Raw genomic sequence first — 27,406 nt, forward strand, 5'->3', positions numbered from 1 at the left:
AAAGCTCCCGATGAATATGGAGTACTGAGATTGATGACACCCCTGTAACACCCCATCGAGGAAGCGTTAGGTACCAGCTATATGGTACTGGGCTGGCCTGACCTAATGTAAGGCAGAACACTGAAACAGATAAAAGCATGAGCTGGGGGAATGAGGCCCTGAGAGGGATGGTGGGGGGGGGGGGGCAGCGGAAAGAACAGACTCTGTTCCCAGTGCTCCCGGGGTCACTGGGAAAAAGCAGGACAAGTCCCCTCGAGGGTCGTTTCACCCCAGCCTGACTTCATCATTCAATGCTGTGTTACTTTAGAACCACAATCCCATCCCTTTCTGCATCGATTGCTTTTCTCATTGGAACAAAAGGGCTATGTTCCAACCCCATCAAGAAGCCTATAGGCAAATTTCAGTAGACTAGTTGGGCGTACCCTTTCAGACAGTGTCCACTCCCTTGGTGATTCAAAACTACTCTTGATGCTGGCTTTAGCTAAGCATTGTGAAAATCATTTCTGCCCTACAGAGAATAGTTTCTGCTACATTTCAGAATCAGTGGGAAATACTTCAAGTTATTTCACACAGGTACTTTTTTTGCTCAGTTCATGTCCGAGACAATAAGGTCTTTGCACTACTCTTGCAGGGAAAATAAAGGAGCAGGTGTTTCTGAAGGAAAGAAAGGGTAAGTCTCCAGATGGGCCCAGTACCCATTGCTGTTAACACTCAGCCATTTCCTGCTTCCCACAGGGTGAGTGGCCTCAGGACCCTCACCCCCTCCTCCTCTGTGGGCTCCCCGGGGAATGTTGCCTTATTTTCCAAGGTCTTTACAAAGGACCATAAATGCCCAATGTTAATGGCTGTGAACTTTTAAAATATGCAGTGGTATATAAATGTCACATTAATAAAATAATGTTAACCTTTTTACCATTATATAAATGATTTAAATTCTGAACTAACTGGCCTAGCTGGTGAATCCCTACATCTTCTCTACGGAGTTTTCATAGGAAATTTTGAGTGCTGGTGTGATCTGGAGAATGAATGTTTACTTATTTACATCACAAATTCTTTAAACTCATTCCATTATGCATAGAGGCCGCTTTTAGGCAACAGACTTAAGCAATGGAATGTAAGCAGGGCTCCCCGGTGACCACCTGGCTGAACACAGACCAGCCCATCAGGCGACCCACCTCAAAATATCCACTGGCCCTAACTGATCAATGGGCTACTTACAACCAGGCACAGTTACCAAAAAAGGGAAAATTCTACATGTCCCCATACTTCTTACCTTCCGCCTTTCAATACAGCCCCCACCGACTGCTGTTGCACACAGTGTCTCCCCTCGCTGTCCTTCCTGTCCACTGCCCCCTTCAATAAACTTCCATCTCCTTTGTTCTGCCTTGAGAGAATTCTTTCACTGCCTATGCCACCTGCTTCCACCGGATCATTGCCCCACAGTTGGGGGCTCCCAGATGATCAGGAGAGATGCCACATTATTGACATCTATATGGTTTATTTGGAGTATGTATTCCAGTAAACACTCACCCACCCCACTGCACGCACACACACACACACACACACACACACACACACACAGATGCCTGTCTCTCTCATGTAGTTATTTCTGGCTATTTCGATGGCATTAACTGTTAGGACATCTTTTTACTCATCACAGGGGGGAGTGCAGTCTGGAAACTTGTAGGTGGCTGGGAAGCTTCCAGAAGCAGCTCCTACACACCCTGGGTGGCCCTGTGGCCCACAGTTTGTGCTGGTGGCAGTTATATGGGGAAGTTTCTCTTCTTAGGTCATCCCATGCTTGGTTCAAGGGTCCTCTGCATTTGCAGCATTCAATCATAACATCTTATATTCGCATTGTGCCTGGGGAATCTATAAATCAGAGGCCACTTGCTACCTTTCTTGGTCATGATGTTTCCTGGCTCACCTCACACAACACCTCCCACCCCCAGTCTGCCTAAATGTAATTTCTGAAAAGTGGGCTTACATTCTTTCAAATTTTACAGTGAAACTCTCAGATATAAATATTCTTTTTTCACTCCAATCTAGTCCAAGTAGGTGACCGCAAATCCCTGATTCTGGAGTCATACTGCAGTTAGATACCTCTTGTTTAACTCCGAGTGAATCCTAAGAGTGCCCCAAAGTCCAAGGTGAGCTAACATCAGGGCTGCGGCTAATTAGCTCACAGAAATGCAAAGCAGTTCCATTTGAGAAGCTTGACACCTTTTCTAGATACAAATTTTCCAGGAAGTGAGAACACTGAACAGAAAATGATAATGTCCATTATTTTCACTTATAGTCACTATGTATCATACGATGAGTCTCTTACTTTCAGTCTCAAATACCTGTGGGCACCTCGTAGTGGGGTGCAAGGGAAAGGAAGCTCCTGAGGGGTTTCTGGCTCCTAGGGTTGTTCCTGAGGAGTCATTGGGATGGTGCTTGTGGAGAACTCAGTCCAGTGCCTGAGTAAACCAAGCCAGTGTTTTATGCAAAATAAGGATGAGTAAGCCAAACTCTGTCTCCTTGTAACTTCCAACAATTTGAATGTGCCTGCCCTCCGTAGGTACCCAATGAAGTCTCTCTTCCACATGCTACCCCTTCAGATGTGTCCCCTGTGCTCTGCATGGTCTCCAGGGAGGGGAGTGCAGGAAACCTTCCCCCAGGAGAGGACCACCGAGCTGGGCTGGTGAGGCAAGCAGGAGTGGGCTGTGGGTGCGTGTTTTAGGCAGATGTAGTTACTGCCAACAACCTGAAGGCCGTAGTCTGTGTCTTTTGAGTGAAGATGTGGTGAAGATAATGGCGGAAGAGAATATGGGTGAAGACCCTGCATGCTAGGTTGCCCAAGACCTGTGGATGGGGAGCCTCTGAAGGGATTTCCGCAGACAAGGAGCATCATCTGACTGGGGGGCTGAGAAGTACTAGTTGGGCTTCGGGGTGGAGACTGGATCGAGGGCCCAGTTAGAACCAGGCAGTCTGGTTAGACGCCAGTGCAGCATCCACAGGAAAAAGAACCAAGGTCTGCTCTAGGGTGGTGGCAGTGAGGATGGAAAAAAGCAGTGTTTTCTCATATATCTTTCCTGAGGGAGATCTGCTCTGATCACCTTATACACTGCAAACTGCTTCCTTCTCTGCATTCCCATCCTCCTGACCCTGCTCTGATTTTTTCCCCAGGACTATGATCATCTCTCACTAACTACATCATTTATTTGTCTTGCATTTTGTTCTCATCCCAGTGGAAGATGCGGTAATTACTAATCAGGTCACAAGTTTGCACTGGTGGGTTGCAAGGACCCACAAGTGCCCCAGCACATGGTAGGCACTCGATTCGTATCTATTGTCATCATTTGAATGAATGAATGAATGAATGAAGACTTAGGGCAAAGCCTACAAATTTGGGAGGCTTTCCAAGAAGTTGAAAGATGCCAGCAATAAAGACGGGTGATGTATCAAGATGAGATCAACCTTAAATCCAAGGTTTTTGACCTGATGGGTGCTTCGGTATTAGGCGCTTAAGGGAATAATCTCCTGAGGGAGAGAACAGTAAGCCGTGGTGGGGAAAGATTTATGTGAAGCCCCAGAGGTGAAAAATACCACAGGAAACATGAGGATGTGGGAGACCCTGATGCCTGGGATGGTCCCAGGCATCTGAGTTTTTATATCCCCCGTGTGACACAGCCCAGGCACAGCCCAGAAGGTGGGTGATGAACCCCAGACCCAACCCTGGCCTGCACACCACCTCAGGGCAAACTCCAAGGATCCCAGGACAACTGTCATGCAATCTATGCAACAAAACAAATAGTGACAATGATAAAAACCACAACCACATCCACAAAAACCAACCCGACTAACAAAGACAGCAACACAAAAAACCCACTAGGCTTTCACACACACATCTATCTCTGCATCATCTCCACAAGATCTGGAGCTGAGGTACAAACCCACACCATTCCCTGGCTTCTCCCCGAGGTCCTCTGTGTGTCCAGCCCTTCCTCCCAGGCTAGGTCAGAGCTGGGGCTCTTGCTCTGAGCTTCTATAACCCACCGCCCTCCATCCCTTACCAAAACCCTTGTCACACGTAGAAGAGATCATTTCTTGTTTAGTATCCAATGTCTCACTTCACCAACTGTGACCTCGTGAGGCAAGGACTCTGTCTTGTTTATTCACTGCGACACACCCAGGACTCTGCACATGCCTGGCACCTAGAAGACATTCAGTATATATTAAATGAAAGAACAAGTGGACAAATGAGTGAATGGGAGTCCCCATTTCTCACTCTCTGTTTTTAGATGTACCATCCTCAGGGTCAGCGAGGCACTGAGCTCCCTGGGGATGAAGGTTCATGCTGCTTCCAGTGGTGTGCAACTGTGGAGCACTCTGCCTACCGATCTTGAGTGGCACGATGCCACATAAATAGTGAATGTAAGCCCGCCTTTAGGACAGGACTTGGTTCTGTGTCCTGAAATATCTAGTACAGTGCCTTATGAATAGCGTATAATCAGAAAGAGTCACTGAATGGAGAGACGAATATTTTTCCTCATAGAAGTATATATATGCATCACAACCCAAAGAAAGCCACAAAGAAAGAAACCCCAATGCAGAATCTATAATGATAGCAATTCAGGCACTGTGCCACCCGGGTGATAGAGATACCGTGGAGGGCAAAGGAGGCTTTCTGAGGGCCTTTGAATCATCAACTTGTTTATCCAACAAATATTTGTTGAGGGCTTGCTGTGTGCCAGGACAGCTCCAGGCATTTAAGGTATGTCAATGAATCAGACAAAGATCCATGCCCTTCCAGAGCTTACATTTTAGGGGATACAGTAACAGTAGGTGTGATAAATAAGTAAATTTTAGAGTGTGTTTAAAACGCATGAGTTATCTGGAGAAAACAGAAGAAGAGGTGATGAGTGAGGTCTCAGATGCAGGGTTAGGATGATGTGAGGTGTTGCAACGCTCAACTTAGTGGTCAGAGTGGCCACGTATGACTACAGCCTCTGTCTGTGGGGACGAAGTCAGCCTGAGTAGCTGGGTTTGCACAAGAAAAGCTTCTGCATGCTTCAAAAGCATAGCTTGAATCTGTAGAACCAAAACATTTGTTCCAAATGGAGAGAAAGGCAGACCATAAACAACTTCAAAAAGTCTTAATTAGCCCTGCTTATAAATACTTAAGGAAGTAGAGCAGAACAGGAAGAAAGAGTAATTTATTTGATTTGATGAATATTTGCTGCAAACTTTAATGTGCATTTTGGGTAATTAGAGGTTGCTTTCATTATAAGCAATATTCATTGCCGTTAAAAACAGACCATTCTTAGTAAATAAGCCTGTGTTTGGGAAGAGCCAGGGGCCCGTCTCTGCTAGAACTGCCTCTGTAGACTGAACTAAGAGACAGGATGAGTCCTGGTCTCTTTTCCCTGGAACAGTCTATGGGTGCTTCTCCCTTCCAGGCACCAGTGATGGGAGGGGCCTGGAGGCCTGGATTTAACAGAACAGGAAATCCAGTCTGAGACTAATCATGACCCACAATTTCTCTCTGCTTCCCTCTAGAAACTACTGTTTAGCATTGACCTGAATGGAAAAGCATTGAATTGGAGGAGAATGCACTAGCTCTACTTAGTGGAAATGGGTTTTAATGTAGAGAAGATAATGGGAGAGATTGACCAGTTTCCTTGCCTGTGAGCTCAGAAACCAGCGCTCCCATTTGAGACACCACTATGCAGGCACCAGAGCTGGTAGCCAGGCTTAGGGCCTGCTGCTTATGTTGATACTACAAAGAGAAAAACCACTTGTAAATGAAGAAAGTAATACTTAGAGGGTGTGTTCTGACCAGATGGACTTTGGAAGAAGGTTTGGTGGGAGTCTGGAATACATGTGTGCAATAGAGGTTGAAGTCATTTAAGGCTTGTCTTGAGTCGTAAATAAAAGGAATTGTATTGGGGCACCTGGGTGGCTCAGTCAGTTGAGCACCGACTTCGGTTCAGGTCATGATCTCATGGTTCCTGGGTTCAAGCCCTGTGTCGGTCTCTGTGCTGACAGCTCAGAGCCTAGAGCCTGCTTCGGATCCTGTGTCTCCTGTGTCTCCCTCACTCTCTGCCCCTCCTCCGCTCACACTCTGTCTCTCACTCTCTCAAAAATAAAACATTAAAAACATTTTTAAAAATTAAAAAAAAAAAAGGAATTGTATTGAACCACTAGATTAGCACATTCCTTGGTGTTGAGATTCTACTGTTCTTGTTGCCGATGTGGTCATGGAGTCACATGGATTCTAAGACTTCAAGGAATCACATGGCCCTGGCTATCCTGTGGAGTCTACACCTTCTGAGGGAGTAACTCATTCTCCTGGGATGGTGGCTTTTGATAGATGGCTTGAGTTTCTTGCAGTTTTAGCCACTTACAACCCGAATTATAACCCTCATTGGCCTTTACTACTTTCGAGGAGGGTGAGCCAAAGGAAATGGGTAAGGATAGAATGAGGAAGGAGTCAGAAGTAACCAAAACTTCTTGTCTCATTCATATATGATATAATGACTTGAATAAAAAAATTAGAGCTTAAGGCGAAGTCAATGTAGAGACTTTTTAGATTTTTTAAATAAAATACACTGAAACCTCTATGTAGTAGCTGTGAGCCTGTTAAAGAGATGGATGTTTTAAAAGGAAAGCTCCAGCTCCATAAACAGTTTTTCATTTTTCTTGAATTTGCCAGATAAGTATGACATAAAAAGAAATGAGCTGAGTTCCATAAACTTGCCTGATCTATTTATTACTACATATTATTTATTCATACTAATAGTAGTTTTAAATATGCAACTTATATACATATTCATTTTAATCTTCATTTTTGAAAAAGAGAGAGAGACAGAGCATGAGCGGGGCAGGGGCAGAGAGACAGGGAGACACAGAATCCGAAGCAGGCTCCAGGCTCTGAGCTGTCAGCACAGAGCCTGACACGGGGCTCAAACTCATGAACTGTGAGATCATGACCTGAGCCAAAGTCAGATGCTTAACTGACTGAGCCACCCAGGCATCCCATACACACTCATTTTAAAAAATCAGAAGAATATAGAAAAACAAAAGTAAAGAGATAACATATCAATTGAAGTGTATAACTCAGTGGCATTTAGGATAAGTAAATATCACTCATAATTCAGAGATGAGCACTATTCTGTTTTGGTGTATATCTTTCTGGATTCTCTTTTTAAAATCTTAACATTCATCTTATTTTACAACCACGATCACTGTAAAACAAATGGTAAATCATTTCCTATATGTCTGTATCATGTGGTTTTTCATCATGTAAAGTGGGCACCCCTGAAGGGCACTATGCTTATAAACTAGGAATAGATAAATGAAAATAACCATGAAAAAGAGCTGTTATTTGATTAAAACTATAAACATTTTGAATAAAACATAGAAGAAAATCTTTGTGATATGTGGTTAGGCAAAGTTTTCTTAAGATGCAGAAGACACCAATCAAACCAAACTGCCACCACAGCAAATAGATTCATCAAAGTTAAGAACTTCTGTAAACTAGGTATCTCACAAAGAGCTTGTATGCAAAATATGTTTTTAAAAACCACTCAATCACATCATTCATCATCAGGGAAATGTGCATCAAAACCACAATGAGATATCACCTCGCACTTGTCAGAATGGCTAAAATCAGAAACACAACAAGCAACAAGTATTGGCGAGAATGTGGAGAAAAAGGAACCCTCATGCACTGTTGGTGGGGATGCGAACTGGTGCAACCACTGTGGGAGACAGTATGGAGGTCCCTCAAAAAATTAAATATAGAGTTACTGTATGATCTAGTAATTCCACAACTAGATATTAACCCAAAGAATACGAAAACACTTATTCAAAAGGATACACGCTCCACAATGTTTATTATTGCCCCATTATTTACAATAGCCACATTATGGAAGCAGCCCAAGTGTCCACCAATAGACAAGAGGACAAAGAAGTGGTGTAAACATACGATGGAATATTACTCAGCCATAAAAAAGAATGAAATCTTGCCGTTTGCAACAAGATGGACGGAGCTAGAGAGTATAATGCTAAGTGAAATAAGTCAGTCAGAGAAAGGCAAATACCCTATGGTTTCACTCATAGGTGGAATGTAAGAAACAAAACAGATGAACAAAGGAAAAAGGAGACAAAGCAAAAAATAGACTCTTCACTATAGACAACACACTGCTGGTTACTAGAAGGGAGGAGGGTGGGGGGGATGGGTGAAATAGGTGAAGGGGATTAAGAACGCACTTATAATGAGCACTGAGGAATGTACAGAATTGAATCACTATATATTGCACACCTGAAACTAATATAACGCTGTATGTTATATTGGAATGAAAAAGAAAAACTAAACAAAAAAGAATATAATAACAAAGGAGAATGAAATAAAATGTATGATTATAAAAAAAAAAGGAAACTCAATCACAAGAAGACGAACAACACTTTACCCCAACTGAGAAATGGACAAAATCTTTGAACAGGCTCTTTACAAAAGAAGATATATGGGTAGCCATTAAGTACATGATGCATTATTAGTCCCCAGAGAAATTCAAAGATCTACCACTGTACAATTTCTAGAGTGACCAAAGTAAAAAGTACTGAACATACCAAGTGTTGACTAGGATGAGGAAAACTGGAATTCTCATTCACGCTGCTGGGAATGTAAAATGGGATAACAAGTTTGGGAAACAACTTGGCAACATTTTATAAAATTAAACATATATTAATCATACAACTGAGCAATCTCACTCCTAGGTATTTATCCAAGAGAAAGGAAAATAGCCACCGACTGGGTGGCTCAGTCGGTTGAGCATCTGACTCTTGATTTTGGCTCAGGTTGTGATCTCACGGTCCTTGAGATCAAGCCCCGTGTCAGGCTTTGCACTGACAGTGCAGAGCCTGCTTAGGATTCTCTGTCTCCCTCTCTGTCTGCCCCTTGCCTGCTCTCTCTCTAAATAAATAAACTTAAAAAAAATGTTTTAAAGAGAAAAACAAAAATATGTGTTCACAAAAATACTTGTACGTGAATGTTTATAGTGTCATATTCATCACAGCAAAAAAATGAAATTAATCCAAACGCCTATCAATTGGTGAACGAGTAAGCAAGTTCTGTAACATTCATACAGCAAAGGAATAAGATGTTAAACATACAACATGAACGAATCTAAACAACTGTGTGTTGAAGTGAAAGAAGTCAAACGTAAGACAGCACGTTGTCTGATTGCATTTACATGAAATCCTAGAAAAGAAAGGTAGGTCAGTCCGGTGCGTGGGGGCAGTGGTCGTGGAGGGGAATGGTGGCTACACGACTATGTACAAGTTGCATACTTAAGATGACTTTATTGTATTTAAGTTACACCTAAAAAACTGAAAAAAGTGTGGGAATACATACATGAACATTACCATAAAAAAGTCATTGTTTGGATGCCTTGACCATGCCAAAGCCACAGAATCGCTGTCCCTTTCATATCCGTATCACCTCTGACAGATAGCACTTTGAGAAAAGACACTTCTGGGCCTTAATCAGTCATTATTGATTTGTGTGTTGGACTTTTACAGCCAATATTCTATGGAGCCTGAATCTTGTCTGTTTTCAATATGCGTGAAGTATAAACAACAAAAGAAATTAAGGATAAGCTAAAGGAGCGAGGGTGTGCACGAACATAAAACTCAAAGAAATTGGTAGCAAGCTATAAAGTACAATCACATCAGCAACTGCCTCATGTTTGAGGATCTTGTGAGTCATTACATGATGGGCACAGATATGGGATTCAATTCAACTAACGTTTATGGAGTCTTTTCAAAGTACTAGGCATTTTTTGAGATCTAGTTCAAAAGCACCAGACATTTTGCTAGAGGTTCAAAGATCAGGACACACAGGAACCTGGTCCTCAGATGCTCCCAAAAGCAAGGCAATGTCTCAACAAGAGAAAATACGTTCCGAGAAGAAGAACATGGTCAGAGATATTCAGGATGGCAACGGCTTGGAGGAGATGAGTCCTGGGGATTAGCCAATCGAGCTGGTGATCTGGAGGCTGGAAATGACTTTGAGAAAATCATTTCAATCTTCAGTGGGGTTGCTGAGCCAGGGAGTGAATGACGATTGAAAGGGAGAAGCCCTGGGGAGCCTGGGTGGCTCTGTCGGTTAAGAGTCCAACTTTGGCTCAGGTCGTGATCTTGCAGTTCATGAGTTCGAGCCCCACTTTGGGCTCTGTGCTAACAGCTCAGAACCTGGAGCCTGCTTTGGATTCTGTATTCCCCTCTCTCTCTGCCCCTCCCCTGCTTGTGCTCTCTCTCTTTCTCTCTCTCAAAAATAAATAGCCATTAAAATTTTTTTTTTTTTTTTAATGAAAGGGAGAAGCTAGAAGCTTTGTGCACAGGCTTTTACCCTGTAATTTCTTTCTGTGTGCTAACCACTGGGGTTCTTCTTGCTCACTCACACCCAGTTTTCTGTTTGGGCTGTGGAAGTGAACCCTGCAACTGTCAGAGAGCAGACGCATCTCTGGACTGGGAGGCACAAGAGGCCCAGAAACTTTCTAAAACTGTGATCAAGGAAGATCTTAGCCAGTCAACCAACCTTTCCATCCACTGCACATCCGCAAGCAGTCGCTCAGACAGGTCAGAAGGCCCTGGGAGCCCTTGCCCGCTGCAGGCCTGAGGATCACATGCCGGGATCCTGGAGCCAGCACGAGCCTACCTGGCCCAGCCTGGGGTGCCACACTGCATCTCCAGGAAGCAATGGTGCCCGGCACACTGTACATGAAAAATACATTTCTGTGGATCGTAACGGTCACAGGAGGATGAGCCAGAATGAAGACAAAGGGTCCAGAGAAAGCTGTACCCCCCCCAAAACTGCTCTTTTGTTTTGTCTTTTTCTGTTTCTTACAGCCTTCTTTCTATTCCAGGCTTCTTTCTTTGTGTTGGGTTAATTCACTCCTCTCATTTCTGTTCCTACATCTGCAAAATACTGCCTGATTTTTAATATGGAGGAGAAAGCTGAAACTAAGGAGAATCTGTGGGAAATGACTGCTGACACAGACAGGATATGCTGCTGGGCCTGGGGCATGTGCCTCCTCATATCGGCTCGGCACCACTGGCCCTGGGGCCTGTGCACCTGCTCAGTGCAGGGCAAGATTGCCACCACCCGGCTTAGTCTCCTAGCACCACAGGCTTTTTCAGCTTCCCTTGGGGATGAGGGCCGGGATGAGCAAAGTCTCTATCTTGCCTGACCTCACCTGACCAGACGGACTATGGTTCCCAAACAACTTCTAGATGCAGATAGAGAACCACACTGGTGTTTCCAGCAGCTGTTCCCAAGGGCCAGGCAACACAGCCTAGAAACTGAGGTGCAGCAGAGTCAACATCCATGAGATCAGCTTTGATCAGTAAGAACCAGGAGATAATTTCCCCTTCCTTCTGACCTGCACCAGAGGCATGGTGTTTCTGCCCAGCCTGTCTAGAAGATATTCTACCTGGTCAAACCCTGGCTGTGTTTCTTGTGATGCTGTAGCCCGTGGGGTAGGGCACTACCTGGAGTGTGTTCTTCCCTCTTTCCTGTATTACATCTTCTCTGACAGCCCTGAAAATGGTCTCGGGCTCTGCTGTTTCTGTGGAACGCAGGCTGAGCCAGAGACACAAACTTAGAAGAGAGAATCGTTGGTAGAACTTCATTCTTTGAAGACCACTCAGCTCAAACTCCCACCCAGCAGAGGAAACTCACATGCTTGGGCAAGTCTCATAAAGAGACACTCACTTCCTGGAGAGTCCATCCATCCCATTCTGGAAAACACAGTCTATGGAAATGTCTTTCTTGTATTGGGACACAAATGGGCTGTTTTTTGTAACTTCTACTCATTGGTTGTAGAGTTTATTTCTTCTACCGGAGCGTCAGGCTTTGAAGAAAAGCGTGATCCCAGAGCTACCTGTTTGAAAACACTGACCCTGAAAACAGAGACATAGGAGACATAGAAGTTACCCCGAATTCAGTGAAAACATACGAGTAAGGAAACTTGTGTTATCCATCCCTACCTTATTACAAAAATTCAAGGCGGTATAACCAAAATAAATTAGATTACTTTAAATTAGATTACTTAATTGCCCTGTTAACCATTGGCAAGCAGGTGCTGGTTACATTTTGCCAAATTGTATCACCCTCCCTTTCAATGTTCCAAATGCATTTTAAGTAGAATGAAAGGAGGTCAAGCTGTTCCATAATGCTCCCCTAGAGACTGCACTTCAAGCCTGGTTGGTCACTGAAGCTCCCAGTCACCCTTCTACAGAGTGTCTGCCCCTCCTCTGCATCTCCACTCATATTGAACCTGTCTTTATCATGACACTCACTGCACTGTGCTGGAGCCCCTTGATCACGTCTACTCCTCCCCATTAGGTTATGGCTCCTCAAAAGTGAGAACCGTCTTCTTTGTTTTCTCGTTAACCCCCTGCCTCTGATCTCCATGATGAAACCAGACATCCTCCGTGTAGCAGGCCTCCAGTGTGTGAAGCCTGGATTAATTAATAATCCTGTTTCCTCATGTTCAAGCTAAGACTATAAATGCAGGTAGACCTGTTTCTCTGCCAAGTTAGGATGATTGTGGATGAACGACTGAGAAAAACATCTAAAACTGGTCCGAGTTTTTCTAGAAGTAAAGGGAAATATAAAGTAAAATATTTTGACATGTCCAGCAGCATTTGGGGTAAGTGGTTTGAATGAGATTTGTAGAAAGAATGTTACTTTTCTTTTCTCTTCTTTTCTTTTCCTTTCTTTTCTTTTCAAAGAGGGAGAGAGAGAGAGAGAGAGAGAGAGAGAGAGAGAGCAGGGGATGGGCAGAGGGAGGGAGAGAGAGAAACTTAAGCAGGTGCCAGCTCAGCCAAAGCCCCATGTGGGGCTCAATCTTATGACCTTGAGATCATGACCTGAGCTGAAATCAAAAGTCGTATGCTCAACCAACTGATCCACCCGGGTGCCCCAGAAAGAATGTTATTTCTTAATTCCCTTCTTTTTTTTTTTAATGTTTTTTTTATTATTAATTTTTGAGAGAGAGACAGAGCATGAGTGGGGGAGGGGCAGAGAGAGAGGGAGACACAAAATCTGAAGCCGGCTCCAAGCTCTGAGCTGTCAGCACAGAACCTGAGGTGGGGCTCGAGCCCACAAACTGTGAGATCTTGCCCTGAGCTGAAGTTGGATGCTTAACCAACTGAGCCACCCAGGTGCCCCTTCTCTTCTTTTTATTCTTAATTCTTTCCTCTTTCATTTTGGTGACAATGAATTCTTTTTCCTCCAAACAGAGCTCTTTGGTCCTTTTCCCGGTGCCCTAAAGAAGGCCTCAGGTCTGGAATGTCTGTGTCAAGGACCAATTCACCTGTGCAAACTGTGCTTTACAGAAAAAGCATCCCCTCAATGCAAGCACAATCATTCTTTTGTTCTCAACCTCTTATGTTGACATATCTCCCAGAGCTAAAGTTTGGCGCACTTATCCTTTTCCCTCTATTCCTTACAGACTCTAAGTGAAGAGTCCTGTTTATAAGTGAAGATTGTGCCACTAACTCGTTTACAGCAGATTCTGCTTCGATTTCATTTTCCCTCAGTGGTGATGAGTTTGGGCCTTTCCATCCACCTCTGCCACCTCTTCCTCTTGTGAGGGACCGTGTACATGCGTCAGAAAGCTAGCTTAATTTGAGACTGTGGTCTGTGGCCTTGAGTCAAGCTAAGGTACTGACCTCCTTAGAGCCACCTTTCACCAGGCTGGCATGGGAGGACACCTGCCTGGTTTAATCTGATGGATGTTCGGAGGGTCTCCCTGAGGGAAATTCACCCTTCTGTATCCAGAATCACATTTTGGTAGCTCACTTTTGTCCCTGCTAGAAGAAGTAAGCATTCCGTAAAAATGCACAGTTACCTGAGAAGGTTAATTGAAGGTCATTCCCAACCATTCATACCTCATTCTACTTATTTTATCAAATGGATTAGCCGGGAATGGGGCGGGGTCAGGGGGGGATTTTGATGGGGCAGGACAGGAAATGTCCAGCTTCTCTCTCAAGCCTGGGATAAGATAAAGGGAGTAAAGCCCGACAAGGGACAACAGTGGGGGCTTGTGCTTGTAAAACAACCAAAGGGAGCCAGATCCCAGGGCTTTGAGGGGAAGCCCGGGGCTTCAGAAGGAATTTTATAGGAGACATTTACCTGCCTCACGGCTTTGCCCGGAGCCAGTCCTGCCTGACAACAACAGCAGCCGCCCTACCACATTGCTTACAACCAAACATCAGGAAGCAGACACAGGGGCAGGGAGAGCTAAGTGCAATATGATTTGAGTGTGAAATTCCAGCCTAGTTCCGTTCATTAGACACGGTCTTTGTTAGAGCTGCCTGGGATATATCTTGGCAACAAAACAAACACACATACACACACACTCATTCTCTCTCGCTCACTCACTAACACACAGCCTTGGAAAGGAACTACTTAAATCATGTATTTAACATTTAATGCCTCCTACAGTGGATATACTTCTTTATGCTGGAGTTAGCTGGACTAACGCAATAGCTTCCCATGGTTGGATAGATTGTGGAGTGTACTATCTCCTATCCTGTAGAGTAATATAAGGCAGAATCCTCCAGATTTTCATAAGAAGTGACAATGAGTTTGCAAGAATGCATGCTCCTGTGCTCTGTGTTCATTTAGCAGTGGGTAAAGAGGGACGGGGGGAAAATGCTTTGTCCCTGTATGGTGGGGGGACGTTGGATATGGTCACCTGCCTTCTATCTGTGAGATAGACCTCTGCGTAATACAAATCTGTGTGTGCAAAATCAGAGGGAGACTGCACATGGCAGAGAATATAGCCACAAGGCATAATTTAGCCATCAATTTAAGATTTGCTCCTCTAGGCAAATCCTTCATATTCTTCTTCGAATAAGACGGTGGACACCGTCTACAGACAGCACTGGGAAGAATCAAGTGGAGAAAGTCCCTAACCAGCCTTCTGTTTTTTATTGAGATGGTGAGAAGACTTTCCATAGTAGTTCTTGATGCTGTTAAGAATTATTCTAAACGGTTGTAACATAATCGCAGAATTGTCTGCCATCAGTATCCATGCCAGAAGTACATGCCAGAGGAATTCTAATTGTCCTACTGTGATTTCTTCATTGTCCGCATCACCAGCAGCAGCAACAACCATGTAGAGTATCATAAAACTTAAGGTACTGAAAGTCACTTGTATTAATATCACACTGTTAAAGGAATATACCAATTGCTAATATATCCATAGATATATATGATAGGCATATATATGTATGTATGTATGTATGTATATATTTCTCAAATCATGGAATCGTCTTCAGGATTAAATGAGATAATTCACTTAAAGCACTTTCTGTCTGTCACATAATATTCAATAAGTGGTAGTTCCCATCCCCCACCATAAGAATGAATGAAGGCAGTGAGCACTTTAATTTGCTCAGTGGTACTCTTTTAGGGGCTGATTTACAAGTACTCTGGGCCAGTGAGAGGAAGCAGCAATAGGACAGTTCGCATGAGGCTCAGCAACATCCGGTTCATGCTCTTATACTCTCTCTCTCTCTCAAAATAAATAAGTAAATATTTTTTAAAAAATAAAAAATAAAAATTTATAAAAGGTACAAAAAATTCACATATTTACTAGAAAAATACTATAGAGTATCAATGCAGTGGAACACTACTGAGCCGATAAAAAGGAATGAACTAGGAATATACACAATGACATGAATGCATCTCAAAAGCATACAATGCAAGTGAAGGAAATGATAGAAATAGTCTCAAAGTCTACAGGTTGATTCCATTTTTATGACATTCTTGAAAAAGCTGGGTCACCACAACAGAAGGCAGAACAGTATTTACCTGGGGCATCAGGAGGGTATTGGTTTTTAAGGAAACTTTTGGGGGTGATGGAAGTGTTTTATATCTCGATTGTGGTGATCAGACAATTGTATACATTTGTCAAAGCTCATTAGACTGTATTCTTACAGTGATGTGATTTAATGCCTGTAAATGATATTTCAATAAATCTGACTATAAAATACTGGATATATAATCTCCAATGTCTTTGTACTATATTTAAACTCTATTTTTAAAAATGATCTCCCTTTATTCAAAAGCTATCTTAGTCAGAAATTTAGAAAAATACAGGAAGGAATGTGGGAGGGTGGGAAAGAGGGAGGAAGGAAAGAAAGGAAGGGAAGGAAAGAGGGAGGAAGGGAAGGGAGAAAAAACAGCCTTAGCTTATCCAATTGAAGCACAGTTTGGAGCCCTGAGGCCCTTCCCATTCAGCCCCCCTCCTCCCCCTCCCGTACTAACTCTGAGCCCTGAGGTCCATGCAAACAACCTTTTAGACACAGTTTGAAAATTATTGTTTCTGAGCAACTCTCGGTTCAGGAGCAAACTTTGGAGTACTGGAGGACAGCAATTAAGCCATTTGAATTCTGTGTTTAATATTTAATTTCTAAGGAAGTTTTTCTCAATCTAAAAACCTAGAAAGCCTGAAAATACCTTTACCATTGTATCTACCACAGCTAAGTACTCTAAGTACCTGTGAATAAAATGCCCACCTAATATATGAAAGTTAACACGACTTATTAAGCTTTTTTCATCCCATATGTCTACTAGGTGACACCAGATGATGCCATTCATGGGTTGAGATTTGGTTTTATTCTTCAACTGTCCATTGCTTAAATTTATAATAAAGTCCTTTCTAAGAGTGCAGCTGTAGGGTATATAGATTCCAAAGTCATGGGGAGCACTTATTACCAACATGATTGAATCCAAGGTATAAAAAGCTATAAAGTGGAAACAATGGTACAGTAAAACCTCAGGAATAAAACACTGACCAATTAACTCTGTGTATGAAAGCCAAAGCTGTTTCTGCCATGCTGTGTTCTGCTCTCTAAGATACTGAGAAGCAACATACCAAACAGAATTATGGCAAATAAACCTTGGTCTTTGCTAAAACTCCAGATGTATAAGGAATATTGTCTGTATACAAGTATAGTATTATTAACCTCTGTCTGAGGCTCTGTGATGTGCCCTGAAATGGCAATAAAACTGATATTTACTGCTCATTTATTTTCCTCTATAAGCGTGCCATAACAATAAGGCACTGAACCGAGCATGAGAGACAATGGTTTCATCTCCTTCTCTGCACCCATTCTCTCCATGACAGTGATCTTGGGCAGGTCATTTGAACTACCTGAACTCAAACTGTCTTATTTGTAAAATGAGGTTATTAGACTAGATAACCTCCATGGCCCTTCATACTAGAAACATAATGCCCCTAGAACTCTGCCAATGTTGGCCTCAACCATGCCCACCTTCTCCTTGGCACCTGCCTCATTGCATTTTAAACATGGGCAAGATGGTAGAAGGGGCATGGGGAGAATTGGAAGATGAAGTGAATCCCAAGGCAAGTTTAAAGCCAGCAACCAAAATTGGAAGAGCAGGTCATGCTCAGATTCATAAGAAACTTGGAAAAAGTATGTCGAGCAGAAGTCATTACCTCTCCACCACCACATGTCCTCTCATATGAAATGCATGCAGTGGAGAGAGGAAACCCAGGAAAGTTGTCTCCACATTGCTCGTAATTTACTGCCGCACTCTGGAGAGAGAGGAAGTCAGGGGGAAGGAACTGAGAAAGAGCCCAGGGAGAGATTAGAGCTTTCCCAAACTGAAAAGTATGAGATTGGATTGTGAAGATAGACTGGAGACTTATTGACTCTGAATAACCGTGGGGTAGGACCATTCTCTACATCTTGGTTTTGCTACCTATATATCAAGGGACAATACTAAAAATTTTCCCCAGCAAATATTAATTGAGCATCTACTCTGTCCTAGGCACATGGACACCCACCTTAAGGAGCTCACAGTCCAGCAAGGATGATGGACGTGCACACAACCGACTCAGCACCAAGACAGCCAGTAACAAGGGCTAAATTAGGGGCACAGCGAAGTGTTGAGGAGCCAGAGGAGGGAGAGATTACTTAGCATGTCCTTGCCCTTTCTACTATCTAGAACAGGGTAGCCTTTCCCCATTATCTGTTGGATTTTCTGGAATGAAATATCTCCTTTCCAGAACTTGGGTCATTTGTCTTTGCCTTTCACTAATCAGTCATTGCCAAGCAATCTGTTAATGATCAATGAAAGACTTCGTTGACTGCCATTTCTGATTACAGATGACTCTGGGAGAGCCTCACCAATCACAGGGACTGTGGCAGACAGGGAGAGAGGCTGGCAATCCCTCTTCACCAAAGCCTCATGTGGCTGCCATTACTCTTGTGCAAGTCATGTCCCTTTCCTGGTTCCTGGTCATCCTCTGTGCCCCTGGGCAGCAGGGTTTTTTTTTTTTTTTTTTTTTTTTTTTACCATTTCAGAAGTAGGCACTGAGATATATGAACATGCACTGAAACCCTTTCAGAAAAATAATTAGCTACTCTTGTGGGGAGCAGGGCTCAAGGATACAAGGGGAAGAGGTGGAAGAGAATATGTACAGAAAATTGATTTTCAGACTTCCTGGGTGTTTCTATGTAGCCCAAATTTTATAGCCACAAAGTCACTTCTAATGTGTAATCCAAAGTGCCCTCCTTTAGTTAAAAAATGTTACCACTGTCCTGCCTTCAGTGGAAAAGGGGCAGACTTTGAGAGGTCCTTCTCAATCACTATTGCCTCTAACAAGTGCATAGGGTTGGAATTTTTATTTGAATCTCAGGTGCCATTAACAATGGGTCACTTTCTTTGTCTGAACCTCTTCCTTCTTTTGTAGATCAGTTTTCATCTATAACATGGGGATAATATTGCATCTATTTCATAGGGTTATTAAGAGTGTTCAGGAGATAATACATTTGAAACACTTAGAACAGTAACCCAGTATGTAGAAAAGCACTTAGAAAATGTTTACTGTTGTTATAGAAAGATGCACTCTTAGTATGCACTCAAATGTCATGGGAACACCTTATCTCTACTCTTTCAGATGATAGAGATCTTTACCCTCGAAAACAGTTGGCCCGTTAAACTATGGGCTTTGGGGACATTTAAAGCATAATAATCTATATTGGAGTACTTTCTCTGCTACTTAAAAGCTGCATGATTTGGGGATTAATCTTGCTAAGTCTAAATTTCTTTTCCTACAAAGTGAGGATAATAATATCTACCCCATATGTTTGTTGGAGGATTAAGTGAACTAATGTATGCAACTTTCTTAGCAAGATACCTAAATAAATTGGCTGATGATAGTTCTTGCCTTACTAAGGAAAATGGTTCTTCTCACAGTCCCTATAGATGAATTCACCTTCACCAGACAAGTTACAACACCTTATAGCAATGTCCTCTTTGGCTGTGCCTCCTGGAATTGTGAGTAGCAACTGACTCAAGGTATGCACAAATCAACTTGGTGTAAAAAAGAAACATGCCTAAGAAACATTGGTTGAACCATTCAAATACTTGCTTTTGGAAATTTTAATTGGGAAAATGCCCAGAGAATTAACTGTCAACAGTGGGATAACAGAATGGGAGACATAATGAGAGACAGTCCAGACCAGAGGGAACATGGCAGAGTTAAATTAGGATTAAACAAAGCTGTAATCATGAGAAAAGATACACAAAATAGAAGCTAAGGAGGCTGGCAAGAGGAGACTAGAAGGAACATTGGAAATTATTAGAGTTCCTTAAGAGTGGACTACTTGGTTGAAGATCCATGACATTTTGCCACTAACCCCCCCTAAAGCATCCTTTTTCTGAGACTGGGTCAAATTAGGTTTCCATCCTTGGCTTCCCAAGTAGCCCTCCCTTCCTTTGTCTACAATTTTCCCTCCCCTCCTTGCCTCCCTTTTCCTTTCATGAGCTAATCTCTGTTCCTGGCATCTGAGAGCCTAACTGAAATACAGGCACACAGGAGACCTTCAATACATGATGCATATTATTATTAGTTGGAAATGCATGAGGCACTGTGACTTAAACCAGGAAAACCCACAAATAGAAGATATGGTTAAGACAGCAGAAGGGGAATTCCAAGAGACTGTGTTTAAATATATAGCCAAGAGTTAGAAACACTCAAAATTCCAAGGTTAGTAGGGTGAAATCTCAGGGAAACAGTACCAGAAATAAGGCATAATTTCTTGATAAGAAATACCAATTATAAATTATCCTATTTAGAGAGTGTATGAACAGACAGTGTGGATGGTCAGCATAGAAGAATAAAGTACAAAAGCCTGATATAGTTGTGTTTATTTAGTACTATCTGGGAAGGAAGACAATAAATTCTGGATACACACATTTTCCAGTCACTGGGGAAACGTATCAGAGCAGGGATGATTCTCCCGTTCTCCCCAGAGCCAGGCAGAATATCCCTTAAGGCTATGCATTTCTTTGGCTTTAATTTCATCCTCACAAAGCAATCTTTTGATCACTATTTTGTCTTCCCATGTATTCTGCCATTAGAAGATGGTATCAGGAGGAAGACACGTGCATTTGAATGGCAGAAAAAGAAAAGTTTCTTCTGTAAAGCAAATATGTGGCTGGTTTAGTTTATACACTTCAGATTTGGTGAACATGATAGATGGAAGCCAGTCTCTCTGACTAGGACCATGTCTATGGAACTGAAGAGGTTGAGAGACAAGCTTCTTAGGGTAAACTCAACAAGAAAATGCCCCTTTGGTCAATATGTTGGTAGAAGTCTTATAACCTTGTGTGATTTCATAAAAATATATATTTGGTCTAAGTATATAAGTATAAAAGAATAGACTGAATCAAATAACCTAGCCAAGAAGTCAAGAAGTCTTTGTATCAGGGAAAGAGAAGCTGTAGGTTTGGTGGTGTGGTGGAATAGAAATATATATTTGATCTTTGTTCCTGGTTCCAGAGCTTCTAAAACTGTTGGATCTCCTGAGTGGTGAGTGCCTTTTGTAGCTAATAAGGTAACTTCTGGCAAGGTCCTCAGTATATCCTCAGGATGGGGGCTCGTCATCAGAAAGATCAAGCCACAGTTGGAGGGTTAGAACTTTCCACCCTACCCTTGACCTCCAGGGAGGGGAGAAGGGCAGGGGATTGAGTTCAGTCAGCAATGGCCAATGATTTGATAATCATGCCTACATACTGAAATCTCCATAAAAAACCCTAAATGATGAGATTTGGGGGAGCTTCTGCGTTGGTGAACAAAGGGAGGTGCTAGGAAGGTGGTGTGCCCTAAGAAGACACTGAAGCCATGTGCCCTCTCATCCCATACCTATTTATCTCTTCCATTTGGCTATTCCTGAGTTGTATCTTTTATAATAACTGGTAACCACAAGTAAAGTGTTTTCTTGAGTTCTGCAAGCTGTGTTAGCAAAATGTCAAATCTGAGGGGGTGGGGGTCATAGGACTCCCCTCCCCCAAGTTTGTTGTTGGCTGGGCAGAAGCATGAATGGCCAGGGCAGCCCATTTGCAGTGGCCATCTGAAGTAGGGGCATCTTGTGGGACTGAACCCTTTAACTCCTGGGATCTGACACTAGCTCCAGGGAGATATTGTCAGAATTGAATTGTTGGATTCCCAGTTAGTGTCAAATAATTAGAGACTTGGTTATTGGTAAGGGGGGAAAAAAGCACCTTGTTATCTTTCTCTGTCTCCTCTTTTTTTTTTTTTTAACTTTCAACACTTGGTTATTGAATGAATAGACATTATTTGATGTGTAGTCTAACAAAGTTAGGTGGGTAAATATATGTCTGTGTTTGGGGAGGGAAGTTTTCTATTTACAGTCTTAGTGATATGTATTCTTGCTGCTCTAGAAAGATACAAGACAGTTTCATATCCTTAGAAGTAGTAGCTACTGAATATGAATTTCATACTGTACTTGATTGCTAGATGCTACCATTTCCTCAGTAGCTAATGAAGCACCAAGTGCTTAGAGATTAAGAAAGAATTAACTTATTAAAGATAAAAATGTAATAATACCACCACATACTTATATAATTTATAAAGAGCTTTCATGGACCCTCATTTTATTTTCACAGTTCTGTGAATTATGCCTGTTTCAGAGAGGAGAAGTGAAAGTTTAGGTCATAAAGCTGTTAAAAGATAAACAGAGGCACATTAAAAGTTTTAAGAGTTTACAGGGGCATAAATTGATTTGAATCACCACCAAACCAGAAGTGGTAAGGAGTGCTTGGCCCACAAAGAACCACAAGAAATACTTTTATAGAGAAGAGGAAGAAACAAAACAAGAAAACCATTTGACTGGCTATAGCTTAAGGGGTTGCCTTGTTTGGGAAAGCCTAGTTGGCTGTATGTGATTGGTTGTTCTTAGAATTCTTAAACATTGAGGTGTTACAGACAGATATTGGTTTGTTTACACGGCCTCCTAAGGCATTCAACCCACCTCAGTTCAATGACCTCCTTGTTTAATTAATTCAACCAAGCTAATAAACTGTAGCTCCAGCATTCAAACTCATTTCTTTTTATATCAGCTCCAATATTTTCTTCTAGTCGGTTACAGAAACCCTAAATAACCATGAATCAGAGCACCCCAAGAAAGGGATATTGTCTGTGCCAAAGCGTTGGGGGCACACTCCAGAGCACAAATGAGTGGCACCATTTGGGTGAAGAATATGATTCTAGGACAGAGTAGAGAACAGAATAGGGCCCAGGTCGACCCGTGTGCATGAAACAATATTTTCCTGGGAATTATGCAGTAAGTCCCTCCTAAGACTTCTCTTCTCAATCATAAGGCAGTCTTGAAGTCATTGGGAATGCAAACTGTGCAGTGTGCAGATTGTCAACTGAAGAAAACCAGCCTCTCCCAGTAAGCTTGGTTGGAAGACTGGATATAGAAAAAGCATAGAAAAATATTTCTCCTTTTGATAGAAGATAGAATGTTTCAAGAGGTTTTAAGACACATATATATGATGTACCATAGAATGTATATATGAAAGTTCCTTGGCTCCTTCCAAAACCTGTTAATGTATTCTTATATCTACAACCCTGGATTTAGCCTTACCCAGAATTCTCCTTTTCAAATTTAATCTCCCCTTTATGTTCTAAAAGAATACCATTAACTACTATTTTTTTCTATTTTTTTATGTTCTAATAAAAAAAATAGCTATTTATTGAGGGCTCACTATATTCCAGGGACTGTGCTGAGTGTTTTTCATACATTATCTCAGCTTCCTTCTCCAACCTCTATGAAGTAGGTATTATTATTATCCATAGGATGAGTGAGAAACCTGAGTCTTAGTGGGAAACAGCAGATTTGCCTCCACATTGTCAGTCTCCAAAGCCAGTCTGCCGACCACAAGCTCAGCTGCCTCCAACACCAGCCCTGTTTTGTGCCCCACGAACACAGTCGCTTCCCACTCCCAGCCATCTCTCCCTCTTGTATTTCCTTCCTTTGCCTCACTTTCTTCCTTTGGAAAACTTGTTTCTCTGTGGTCAAGAACCACCCTGTAACTGCAATTCTAAGTCTAAAGGAGCACACTGGGGTACCACCCTCGACTTAATCCTACACATTTCACAAGCGACTCCATTGGAATGTCCCCCTGCAAGGTTAAAGCTGACAGGTCCAAAATGGTGCTCATTACCAATTCCTCCTTTCTCATTTCCCCATCACCATGGATGACACACTCCCATTTGTTGGGCTTCAAGCCTGGGAATGGCCCAGGACCTCTGGGTCAACCAGAGCTAGCGTGGTGGCTCCCTCCTCTACGGGCACATCATTAGACCGGCCAGAAACATGGCAGGGGCAGAGAAAGACAGCTTTGCCCGACACCCTTTCTATCTCCACTGGAAGACCACCAGCGCCCACACCCTTACGTGTCCACCAGTCAAGCTTCTGTCTCCTTGTCTCCCTGGCCACCATCTCTGCAGATTGCCCCTCCTCTACCCATGTCTGGGGTGGCCTTCCCTCTTCCATCCATCGCCATCTGGACATAGGTCTGTGGCTGGTGCTGGATAGTGTCGTGCATGTTTATTACAGATGGGTGATAACGGCCCTCCTGTTCACGTCCTACATCTTGATGACTGCCCTGTGGGTACCAAATGGGCTACCAGGTTTGCCCAGAATGAGAGGAACAATACAGAGCCGGGGCAAAGAGCAGCGTCCTGGCCTGGCCTCAGCTGCTGAGAGCTCATCACCACTGGGGTCACGCCCCAGCCCCTACCTGCGTGGGGCAGAGATTCCCCCCTCATGACCCGCCCCAGCACAGCCATGACAGGGTGATGCTCGGATCTGTGCTGCCGCCTCCCGTCATATCCGGCCCCTCTGGGCACATCGGGCGTTCTCATCACACCTGCCACAGGTCACTTTCTGAATGCGGTACAAGGCCTAGGCAGGGGGGTGGATGTGGGTTGGGCTCCTGAAAGCAGCAGGTCATTTAATACTTCTCACGGACACACACACACACACACACACACACACTGCTAGGAGGTGGGTGTCATCACAGATTTCCAGGTTCTCAGATGCTCCACTAAGTGAGGCCTTGAGAGAAAACATAAAAAGCACTTCATCTTTTTGGAGGTTCAGGGGAAATGTATTAGCACTTGAATATATGCCCAAAGGGGGAAAAGAAAAGAAATCTTGCAAAATTGGGCTCTCTCAAATGCAAATGAAACTAAATCCCTTGAGGAAATTAAAATACTATATGCTGGGTATGAAAAGCTAAAAGGATCGTACTCCCTGTTAACAACCCAGACCCAGAGTTCTCCACTGCCTCTCAGGTGCATTAGCATGTTAACCCCCCAGATAAGCCTTTCAACTTGCCTCACACAACTCTGTGCGCAGCCGAACCTTTACATGAAAGCGCTTTGGACAAATGCTTCTCTGACACCTTTAATCTTCAAACCACTGTGGGCTCCCGGGTTCCTAATGATCCAGCCCGTCCTCCCCACAGATAACTCAGGATACCTCTTGTGCATGTGGCCTTGATGTCATCTGAACATCAGAGTGTGAACGTAGGAAACTACTTTGACCTCCCACAGAATCAGAAGATACAAGCATGTATGCAGGCGTGAGCAGAAAGACAGGCAAATAAACACAAATATCACCAGAAATAACTCCCAAGTCAGTAGATAGTATCTTTGTTTTCTTTCAGTAGAGAACAGAGCAACACCCTAACGGCAAAAGATGAAGTACTACTTTTCAAGCGTGTTTGTTCAGAAATATTCAGAAGGTTAGGGCACCTAGGGGGCTCAGCTGTTTGAGTGTCTGACCAGCTCAGGTCATGATCTCATGTTTCGTGAGTTCAACCCCCACATCGGGCTATGTACTGACAGCTCAGAGCCTGGAGCCTGCTTCAGTTTCCTACGTTCACACACTGATGTTCAGATGACGTCAAGGCCAGATGCACAAGAGTGTCTCCCTCTCTCTCTGCCCCTCTTCCGCTCACGCCCTGTTTCTCTGTCTCTGAGAAATGAATAAACATTAAAAAAAATTTTTTTAAACACAAAAATATTCAGAAGGAATTTTCTCTACAATTAATAGCCTTGCACATACATTATTTCTTTTCTTTTCTAGCCAGTGTGACTGGGGAAGAATCCTAGAAATAGCATTGCCAAGTTGGAAGGTAAATTGGTATAATTTTTGCTGGATATTGCCTAATTCCCATTGAATGGGGTAATAGTTTAAACCTAATTGCTTACCGACAACATAAAGATGTTTTTGTCTTGTTGCTCAAGCTTCAGGTGCAAAACAAATCAATGGGAACTGGGCACGCTGAGCTGTGCAGTCACTCGGGGACCCTGGCTGTTGGGGGCGTCATGCAGCCCTCCGGCTTCACCAGGGAGAAAGGACGCTCGTGGAGAACATGCCTCGTCCACACAGAGACACAGATATGTCTGCTCATGGCCCATTGACCAGAATTCTCATGTGAACTGCTGACCCACACAGGATCACAACTGGGAAGACAACAGACCCCGGATATCTGGCAAGCACTTGCTTCTCAAAGCCATTTCATCTTTGAGGTCACGTACCAAGACTTTGCCACACGGATGTTCATCAAAGAGCTGTTTACTCTCGAAAGGAGTGGAGAGAGAGAAGAATAGAAGAAAGAAAAAAGATAATTTTCAGGTCTAACAATAAGGAAGGGTTAAATATATGATAGATTGTGCACACAAAGGAAAAGCTGAGTGATACGATCCAGGGCATAAATTCTCTGAGTTGAAGCGCTTGGATATATGATTTTGAATGAAAAAGAAGCCTCAGAACTCTTTGCTGGGTATAATAAAGGTCATTTCAAAATCACAAATATATGCATAGAAAAATCTGGAAGGTGGGCCAGAATGTAAACAATGATAACCTTAATTTATGCATTTCTGGATTTTGTGTAATAAAATAAAATCCCATCAAAAGAAAAAAAGACAGAAATTACACTTAGATTAGATGTACAACATGAGCCAGACTGCTTGTAGATTGTAAGACTTTCCTCCTACCATTTCTAGTTCCTATGGCTCACTGGGGAGACTGAATCTATGTCTTCAGTTACACTTATAAAAATGTGAAATTTTATGTTCCAAGAAACTAGCCCTCCATGCAATCAAACACACATACTGCCCATGCCCAGAGGACTCTGGCAAGTCTCATGGTTATTTTGAAAAGAAAAAAAATAGTGTACTTGTAAGACACAGTTGCATGTACTTTCCTTTTTTAATTGCAGTGTCATTTCTGAATGCAATGTCATTCTGAAACTCTGCTGCTCCTTTTTTTTTGGCAACATCTTCCTATGAACAGCTGCTGCAGACATCTCCCATCACTATGTGCCACCCTATCTTCAAAGAATGCTCTGCCTCTAAGGGATCTCAGAGCAAAATAATTCATGGTCTATGTGGCATTTGTATTTTCATTGTTCTATGACTGTCACTACTAATTAAGAGGTTATGACCCCAGGTTCATGCCAGTATTACTATTTTTAACTGCCAGACTACTGCTGCTGCTACCACTAATATACTGCGACTATGATATGAAAAAACAGCGATTACTTCTACTTAAAAATATATTCTCAGGCACCTTTCTGGCTCAGTAGGTACAGTGCATGACACTTGATCTCAGGGTTGTGAGTTCAAGCCCCATGTTGAGTGCAGACATTACTTAAAAAAATAAAATCTTGCAACACCTGGATGGCTCAGTCAGTTGAGTGTCTGACTCTTGATTTCAGCTCAGGTCATGGTCTCACAGCTGTGAGACCCAGCCCTGCGTCAGGCTGCATTGTGGGTGTGGAGTCTGCTAATGGCTCTCTCTCTCCCTCTCCCTTTGTCCTTCTCCTGCTCTCTCTCTCTCTCATACATGCACTCTCTCTCTCTCCAAAAAGAGAAAAGAAATAAAATCTTTTAAAAATATCTATAAATATATAAATATATGTGTGTGTGTGTGTGTGTGTGTATACACACACACACACACACACATATATATTCTCAGCACTTAT

At 42.8% G+C, this 27,406-nt stretch overlaps 1 long non-coding RNA gene across 1 annotated transcript; it reads left to right on the plus strand.

The window, feature by feature from the left end:
- The first annotated feature begins 654 nt into the window (after positions 1 to 654).
- LOC122235920 lies at positions 655 to 26,998 on the plus strand. Its single transcript, XR_006214040.1, has 4 exons — positions 655 to 670; positions 19,295 to 19,396; positions 25,504 to 25,552; positions 25,665 to 26,998. It is a non-coding gene; the product is annotated as an uncharacterized LOC122235920 (long non-coding RNA).
- The last annotated feature ends 408 nt before the right edge of the window (positions 26,999 to 27,406 follow it).

This window comes from Panthera tigris, chromosome F3 (genome assembly GCF_018350195.1).
Source record: "Panthera tigris isolate Pti1 chromosome F3, P.tigris_Pti1_mat1.1, whole genome shotgun sequence".
Taxonomy (NCBI): domain Eukaryota; kingdom Metazoa; phylum Chordata; class Mammalia; order Carnivora; family Felidae; genus Panthera; species Panthera tigris.